Below are 6,942 nucleotides of genomic sequence, written 5' to 3'. Positions count from 1 at the left end.
TTAGCAGGGGACGGTCGCAGAAACAGGTACCCCTGGGCGGACCCACACCACAGTGACGGTGTCACACCGCGTGATAAGCGCAGGTGAGACCCACAACAGGTGCGTGTGAGGGTCGTGCAAACCCCACTGCCTACTGAAACACATTCACTCATTCAACGGGTTGGAAAAGAATTTCCAGACACAAGGCAGAATGTAAAAAAATTTATTAAAGGGAAGGGTCGCTGCCAGAACAGCGGGCTGACTTTCTGATAGGGAGAGCTGACCCCTACCACGGGTTACTTGTTTTTTTTTGCGGCACGCGGGCCTCTCACTGTTGTGGCCTCTCCCGTTGCGGAGCACAGGCTCCGGACGCGCAGGCTCAGCGGCCATGGCTCACGGGCCCAGCCGCTCCGTGGCATGTCGGATCTTCCCGGACCGGGGCACGAACTCGTGTCCCCTGCATCGGCAGGCGGACTCTGAACCACTGCGCCACCAGGGAAGCCCACTTGTCTGTTTTTATAGCCAGGGAACAAAGGAACTTGCGAGTCATCTGATTGGGTAGGGTATGCATACTTCCAGTGTGCAGTCGGGGAAGAACAGGACAGAATGCCTGGGAGGGCTAAAAGATGTAATGGTTGCTACGTGACAGAGTGATGAGTCCCGTAACTCTCTCTGTTCCGGCGATGTTAGCTCTCTGAGTTTATCTTGTTCTTTGTCCTTGGAGGACCACATTTCTCCCTCTCTTTAAATAAGCAAATAAAACAGCAATCCTCCTTTAACATTGCACCGGTCCCACCTCGGTTAGCTGTAAGTCTAAAACTCTCCTATTCTGTACAACCACTCCTGCTGGAGTATTTATTTGTTCTTGTAGAGTGTTAGTTTGAGCTGCTAGGTTGACAATCTGTTGTGTGAGTTCGAGAGAGCTGTCGGGCAGTGAAAATAGAATTTAAAAGTCCAGTTGAGCCCGTTCCTATCCCAATGATAATCCCTAAGGGCTGGTATTACAGTGAGGGTTGCCTGCTTTTGTTTATGTGATTGAGAGTATAACGGAAGCAGGATACGGTCACCGATAAGGTTAGGAATAATGTATGCAAGGGTACAGGTCCCCATTCAGTTGGCTGGAAGGCATAAATAAGCATTGGATCAGCAAAGGAAATAGGTGATGATTTGTAGGGTCTAAGCAGATGTCTAAAGTGATGTTGTGATGTTGAAGTAGGGTTTTCCTAAATGAGTACGGGAATGTTCTATGCCCCCACAGGTGGTAGCTAAAGACATTCCAGCTAAAGGGGAGAGGCAAACAATCTTTGAGGAACGGGAAAAAAGTTATAAGCCCAGTTAAAAGAAGGAATAGTAGGGTTCCACCCTATGTCATAGTACTCGGGTGTCTTGAGTTTTCTGTAGTCTTCTTGTTTAATATTAGAGGGTTGGAACCAAAAATTGTGGTTCTGATACGGGCAACTTGGGGATGGGGTGGGGTAGATGGAGGTCCCAAAATAGCTAGGCTGTGTCCAATCGGTGGTAACATTGGGAGGTTTTGGGAAGTAAAAGGGGAATCAAAATTGTTAAGTATGGGGATAGTTTGTTTTGTCGTCAGTTATGAGGGAAACCCATGTTTGGGTAGGGGAAAGGGTGAACGTATTACAGGCCTGGGAAATATTGAGGAATTTACCTACAGGGGGCCATCGAGAGAGAGAGACAGAGAGAGAGAGAGAGAGAGAGAGAGAGAGAATACACGTAGAGGAGCCGGTTGTGCCATAGAGACTGAGAATATGGGCCTTTGAAGGTCTCTGATGTATGTGGTTGAGAAGTATATGGTCCACTGTAGGTTTTCTAGAATTGACGGCCCATCCTGGTCTATCGAAATATGAGAGGGCTAAATAGGATTCAAGTTGGTTCCATTCATCTGGTGGAATGGGAATTGCCTTTAGGCCATACTGACGGGAGACAGTGGTACACATCCAACAGTTTCTGTATGAACCTGGTGAAGACTGGTTGAGGAGTCTGAGGGCTTCCTGAACTGGTGGTAAATATGGGTGACGACTGTATGTATGCACAGGAAGGGAAAAAGGGAGAAGAATCAGAACGGTTTTTAGGAGGCTATGTTTAAGTATTGATAAAGTTGGTCCAGGGTATAATCTTGAAAGTCTCCTTGGAGGGTTTTGTCCCATGCTAACTGATATATGTATTGTCGTTGCTGGGTTGGGGTTAGATTCAACAGATGGGAGTTTTGGAGGTTTATATCTTGTAATAAGGAGCAATAAAACCAGAGTGCTGAGGCAGAAATCCAAGGCCAATCGGAGGGAGACGAGGGAAAGGTTATACTGAGGAGTTGACTCATAGTGCACATTTAGATTAGGAGCGGATGGTGTGGGTGGAATTAGACTTATACCACCTTTGGGATATTTGAGTTAAGACAAAAATACCAAGAGGCGGTTCCACAGGAGTAGAACAGAATAACCCATGGGAGGGAAAAAAGCCTAGAAAAAGAAAAGGAGGGTGACAAGATTAAAAAATCAGGCTATCGAGGCTTGAGGGTTCGGGGGGCATCACCTGTCTTTTGAAGAGAAAGTGGAGGCTGTCCAAAGGCTCACGACTATAGGAGGCATCTGGTGAATCACTGGCGGATTGAGGATTCTTGTCCTCTGGAGGAGGGGCTGCCTTTAGTCATGACATATGGATCCAAGGAGTAAAGCCTTGTATTTTGGCAGCTGTTGGGGTGGCCAGCAGGGCTTGGTATGGTCCTGTCTACACTGCTTCGAGTGGTCTCCGTTCCTGTGAAAGGGTCTTAACATATGCCCAGTGGCCTGCATATAAGTGGGGAGTGGTTTCTGAGAAATTGGGATCTGGCTTAGGACTATTTTGGTCCTGGTATTCCCAGATATTCTTGAGAGTCAATCCTAACGTTGGGAGACACTGTACTAAATAGTGGGTCTCTGGATCGCCCAGCAGCGATCTTCCACAGATTTCCTAAGGACTTATATGAGGCCTGGCCTTTGGAGTGATCTGGACTCTTAAGAGAGCAATAGCAAGAAGGGTGACCCATGTCTGGTGTGTCTCTATTGCTAACTTAGATATTTCTTGAGGGCTTGATTGGCTCTTTCTACCTAGCCTGATGCCTGAGGGCGCCAAATGAAGATAATAACTGATTTGGAGGGCTTCACTGATGCCTTGGGTCAGACCTGAAATAAATGCAGGGCCATTATCCGATTGTAATGAGCGTGGCATTCCAAACCGAGGTACGATACGTTCCATGAAGGTAGTGGTAACCTCGGATGCTCTGTCTTAGTAGGGAAGGCCTCTATCTACCATGACTAGGAGATACCTGAAGCCTTTACAAGGGGGCATGTGGGTGAAATACATCTGCCAATCTTCTCCTGGTTGGTTCCCCTGCCTTTGAATTGGATGGAACAGTGGCGGGGGTGTTTATAGCCCCTTCTTGGTTGGCCCGGTGACAGACCGGACAGGCCCGGGATATAGATTGGAGGGTTGACAGGATTCCTTTTCCTGTGAATATTGTCCCCACCAGTCTGAAGAGGGATTTGGCTCATAAACGGGTAGCCTGCTAAAGGTGGTTTAGAATCTTCCATTGGGAGGCTTCTAGTAAAAGAAGTTTGGTGTCTGGGCTCTGTAGCCACCCTTCAGGGGTTAGAGTGAACCCACGGTTTTGTCCCTCTTTAAGTTCTGATGGTGAGTATTGTGGTGGTGAAGGGTCTAAACTTTGTATCAGGGGAGCCTGTAGGACATGTTGGGGGGCCCTTTGGCTTCCCTATCTGCTATATTATTTCCTTTGGTTATGTCCAACAGGTCCTTCTGGTGTGCCCTGCAGTGGATGATAGCTAATTCCTTAGGGGATTTTATGGCCTCTAACAGGTCCAGGATTTCTGGTCCATGTTTGATTGGGGCGTTATGTGTGGTCAGTAGGCCCTTTCCTTCCAAATGGCCACATGAGTATGGACTACATGGAAGGCATATGCTGAGTCTGTGTAAATGTTAATTTGTAGTCCTTTTCCCAGTTGGAGAGCTCTAGTTAGTGCTATAAGCTCTGCTTTCCGGGCAGAGGTAGTTGCCCCATGGAGTGGGCCCGACTCTATCACCTCTGTTAAACTGACTATTGCATATCCCAAAACCTTTCGACCTTCTCAAATGAAACTACTGCTGTCTGTAAACCGTTCTGCATCTGGGTTGGGTAAAGGGGTGTCCTGTAGATCTGGCCTAGCACTGTAGGCATGATCAACAACTTCTAAACAGGAATGTAGTAGAGGGGTGTTGGGATTTGGGCTGGGCAAGAGAGTGGCATGGTTTAGAGTGGTACAAGGCTTGACTGATATTTCTGACCCCTCTAAGAATAAAGCTTGATTTTTTCTTTTTTTTTTAAAATTTTTGGCTGTGTTGGGTCTTCGTTGCTACACGCGGGCTTTTTCTAGTTGTGGTGAGCAGGGGCTACTCTTCGTTGTGGTGCGCGGGCTTCTCATTGAGGTGGCTTCTCTTGTTGTGGAGCATGGGCTCTAGGCATGCAGGCTTCAGTAACTGTGGCGTGCGGTCTACACAGTTGTGGCTCGTGGGCTCTACAGTGCAGGCTCAGTAGTTGTGGCGCACGGGCTTAGTTGCTCCATGGCATGTGGGATCTTCCCGGACCAGGGCTCGAACCCGTGTCCCCTGCAATGGCAGGCGGATTCTTAACCACTGCGCCACCAGGGAAGCCCCAGCTTGACATTTTTGGATTCTACTATCTGAAGTTCAACGGAATGCCTTGGAATTAAGGACATCCATGACCTGGTGCGGAGTGTCAACAGTAAGTGGTTGTCCTGTTGTCAGTTTGGAGGCTTCTTCTGTTAGTAGTACCGCAGCAGCTAATGCCCTTAGACAGGGAGACGATCCCTGAAATGTCAAGTCTAGGGTTTTAGATAGGTAGGCCACTGGGCACTAAGATGGTCCCAAGGATTGTGTCAACACTCCCAGAACTACCCCCATTTTCTCATGAACAAAGAGAGAGAAGAGTTTTGTTAAGTCTGGTAAGCCTAGGGCCGGGGCGTGACTAGGGCCTTCTTTATTTGTTTAAAGGCTGCCTCCATTTCAGGAATCCATTTAAGAGTGAGATCTTCTGGTCCTCTAAGAGCCTCATAAAGAGGCTTAACTAACAGGCCGTAAGTAGGGATACAAATTCGGCAGAAGCCTGCCAACCTAAAAAGGTTCTGAGCTGTTCTTTAGTAGCTGCCATGGCCAATTAGGGCGTGGGCCTGCCGTTCTGGGGGGACGGAGCGGGGAGTTCCCCGGTTTGGGGCGGGGAGCGGTCAGAGCTCAACCTGCTACAAAAGGATAGGGACGCTGACCGCGCGGGGAGGTGACGGCCTGCAGGTGGCTCGGCTTGCGGAGGTCACGCAGGGCCTGCTCCAGGGGGAGGCTCGGACGTGGGGGTTAGGACGGGAGATGGGATGCTGAGGTCACCCGGGCCTAGCTTGGCTTGCGGGGCGGCGCGCCGGCGTCCGGCCGGCTCCCGAGGGGTGGGGGTGGCCTGAGCTTGGGGGCGGCGGGCCGGGCCGCCGGCTCGGTTTCGGGGGCCGGGCAGGCCCGCCCGGCTCGGGGATCGCGCTTGGGTCCAAGGGGCGCGTCCCCAGACCTCGACCGCCTCACCTGGCTCGCTCCCGTCACCCGCTGGATCCGCCGGCCCCGCCTCTCCTGGCGCCCCGCCGCGCCGCGCCCGCCTCTGAAAAGAGCAGCTACACCGCGTCCGGCCGCGCTCGCGGCTGACCGTAACCCGGGCTCCGCGCTCCTTAATATGGCGTCGGTCGCGACTCCGCGCCGTCCGGCGCCCTCCGGCGGGCGCGCTCCCGCAGCCGGCCACGCCCCCGCGCCGGCGCGCTGCGTGCCCCGGCCCAGTCCCCGCTCCGTGCGGCTGCGCCTGCGCCTGCGCGCCTCAGGCGTCGCTGGAGGACGTGACGTAGCCCGAGATTCGAATCAATACAGGAAGCGTGGCGCCATGGGTTGCCCAGGGTAACCGCGCGGGAACAGGATCCGCGGCCCGCGGAGGCGGCTACGTCGGAATCTGGGGGGAGTGGCTCCTCTCAGTTTAGGGTGTCGTTCTTAGTAGGAGACGGTCGCAGAAACAGGTACCCCTGGGCAGACCCACACCGCAAGGATGTAGTCACACCGCGTGATAAGCGCAGGTGAGACCCACAACAGGTGCAGGTGAAGGTCGTGCAAACCCCACTGCCTACTGAAACACATTCACTCATTCATTCAACAAACACTTATTGCGTTCCTATGAGTGCTCCTCCAGGCCCTCCAAGCAGGGAACAAAACAGATAAAAATCTCTGCTCAGGGGCTTCCCTGGTGGCGCAGTGGTTGACAGTCCGCCTGCCGATGCAGGGGACGCGGGTTCGTGCCCCGGTCCGGGGAGATCCCACATGCCGCGGAGCGGCTGGGCCCGTGAGCCATGGCCACTAAGCCTGCGCGTCCGGAGCCTGTGCTCCGCAACGGGAGAGGCCACAACAGTGAGAGGCCCGCGTACCGCAAAAAAAAAAAAAAAAAAAATCTCTGCTCAAAATATGGGCAAAGGATCCAAACGGACATTTCTCCAAAGAAAATAATGGCCAATTTATGAGAAAATGGTCACCACCTGTAGTCCATGGAGAAATGCAAATCAAAACCACAGAGCTACCACTTTAGCCTACTGGATGGCTGTGATTTAAAAAATAATAATAAAAATAAACACCCCATCACCCCAACCCAGGAAAATAAGTGTTGACAAAGACGTGGAACCCTCATACATTGCTGTGGGATTGTAAAATAGGGAAGCGACTATGGGAACACTGGCTGTTACCCATAAAGTTATATGTAGAATTACCAGATGGCCCAGCTATTCCACTCCTACAATTGGAGATCTGTGTGAAAATTAGTAAACAGAAACCTCAGTTAAAATGGAGTAGGGAGTTCCCTGGAGGTCCAGTAGTTAGGACTCGGAG

The 6,942-nt window shown here is 51.4% G+C and overlaps 1 long non-coding RNA gene across 1 annotated transcript; it reads right to left on the bottom strand.

Annotated features, from left to right (window-relative positions):
* Positions 1-186: 186 nt before the first annotated feature.
* On the bottom strand, positions 187-5,841 carry LOC149744092 (uncharacterized). Its single transcript, XR_016391527.1, has 2 exons — positions 5,611-5,841; positions 187-4,857 (listed from the first exon to the last, which is right to left on the bottom strand). It is a non-coding gene; the product is annotated as an uncharacterized LOC149744092 (long non-coding RNA).
* Between the last annotated feature and the right edge of the window lie 1,101 nt (positions 5,842-6,942).

This window comes from Delphinapterus leucas, unplaced genomic scaffold, assembly GCF_059928025.1.
Source record: "Delphinapterus leucas isolate spDelLeu-1000000601 "Yukka" unplaced genomic scaffold, BTC_Dleu_Yukka2 spDelLeu_asBTCV2_sq25, whole genome shotgun sequence".
Lineage (NCBI taxonomy): Eukaryota > Metazoa > Chordata > Mammalia > Artiodactyla > Monodontidae > Delphinapterus > Delphinapterus leucas.
This window is presented reverse-complemented; position numbering and strand designations above follow the sequence as displayed.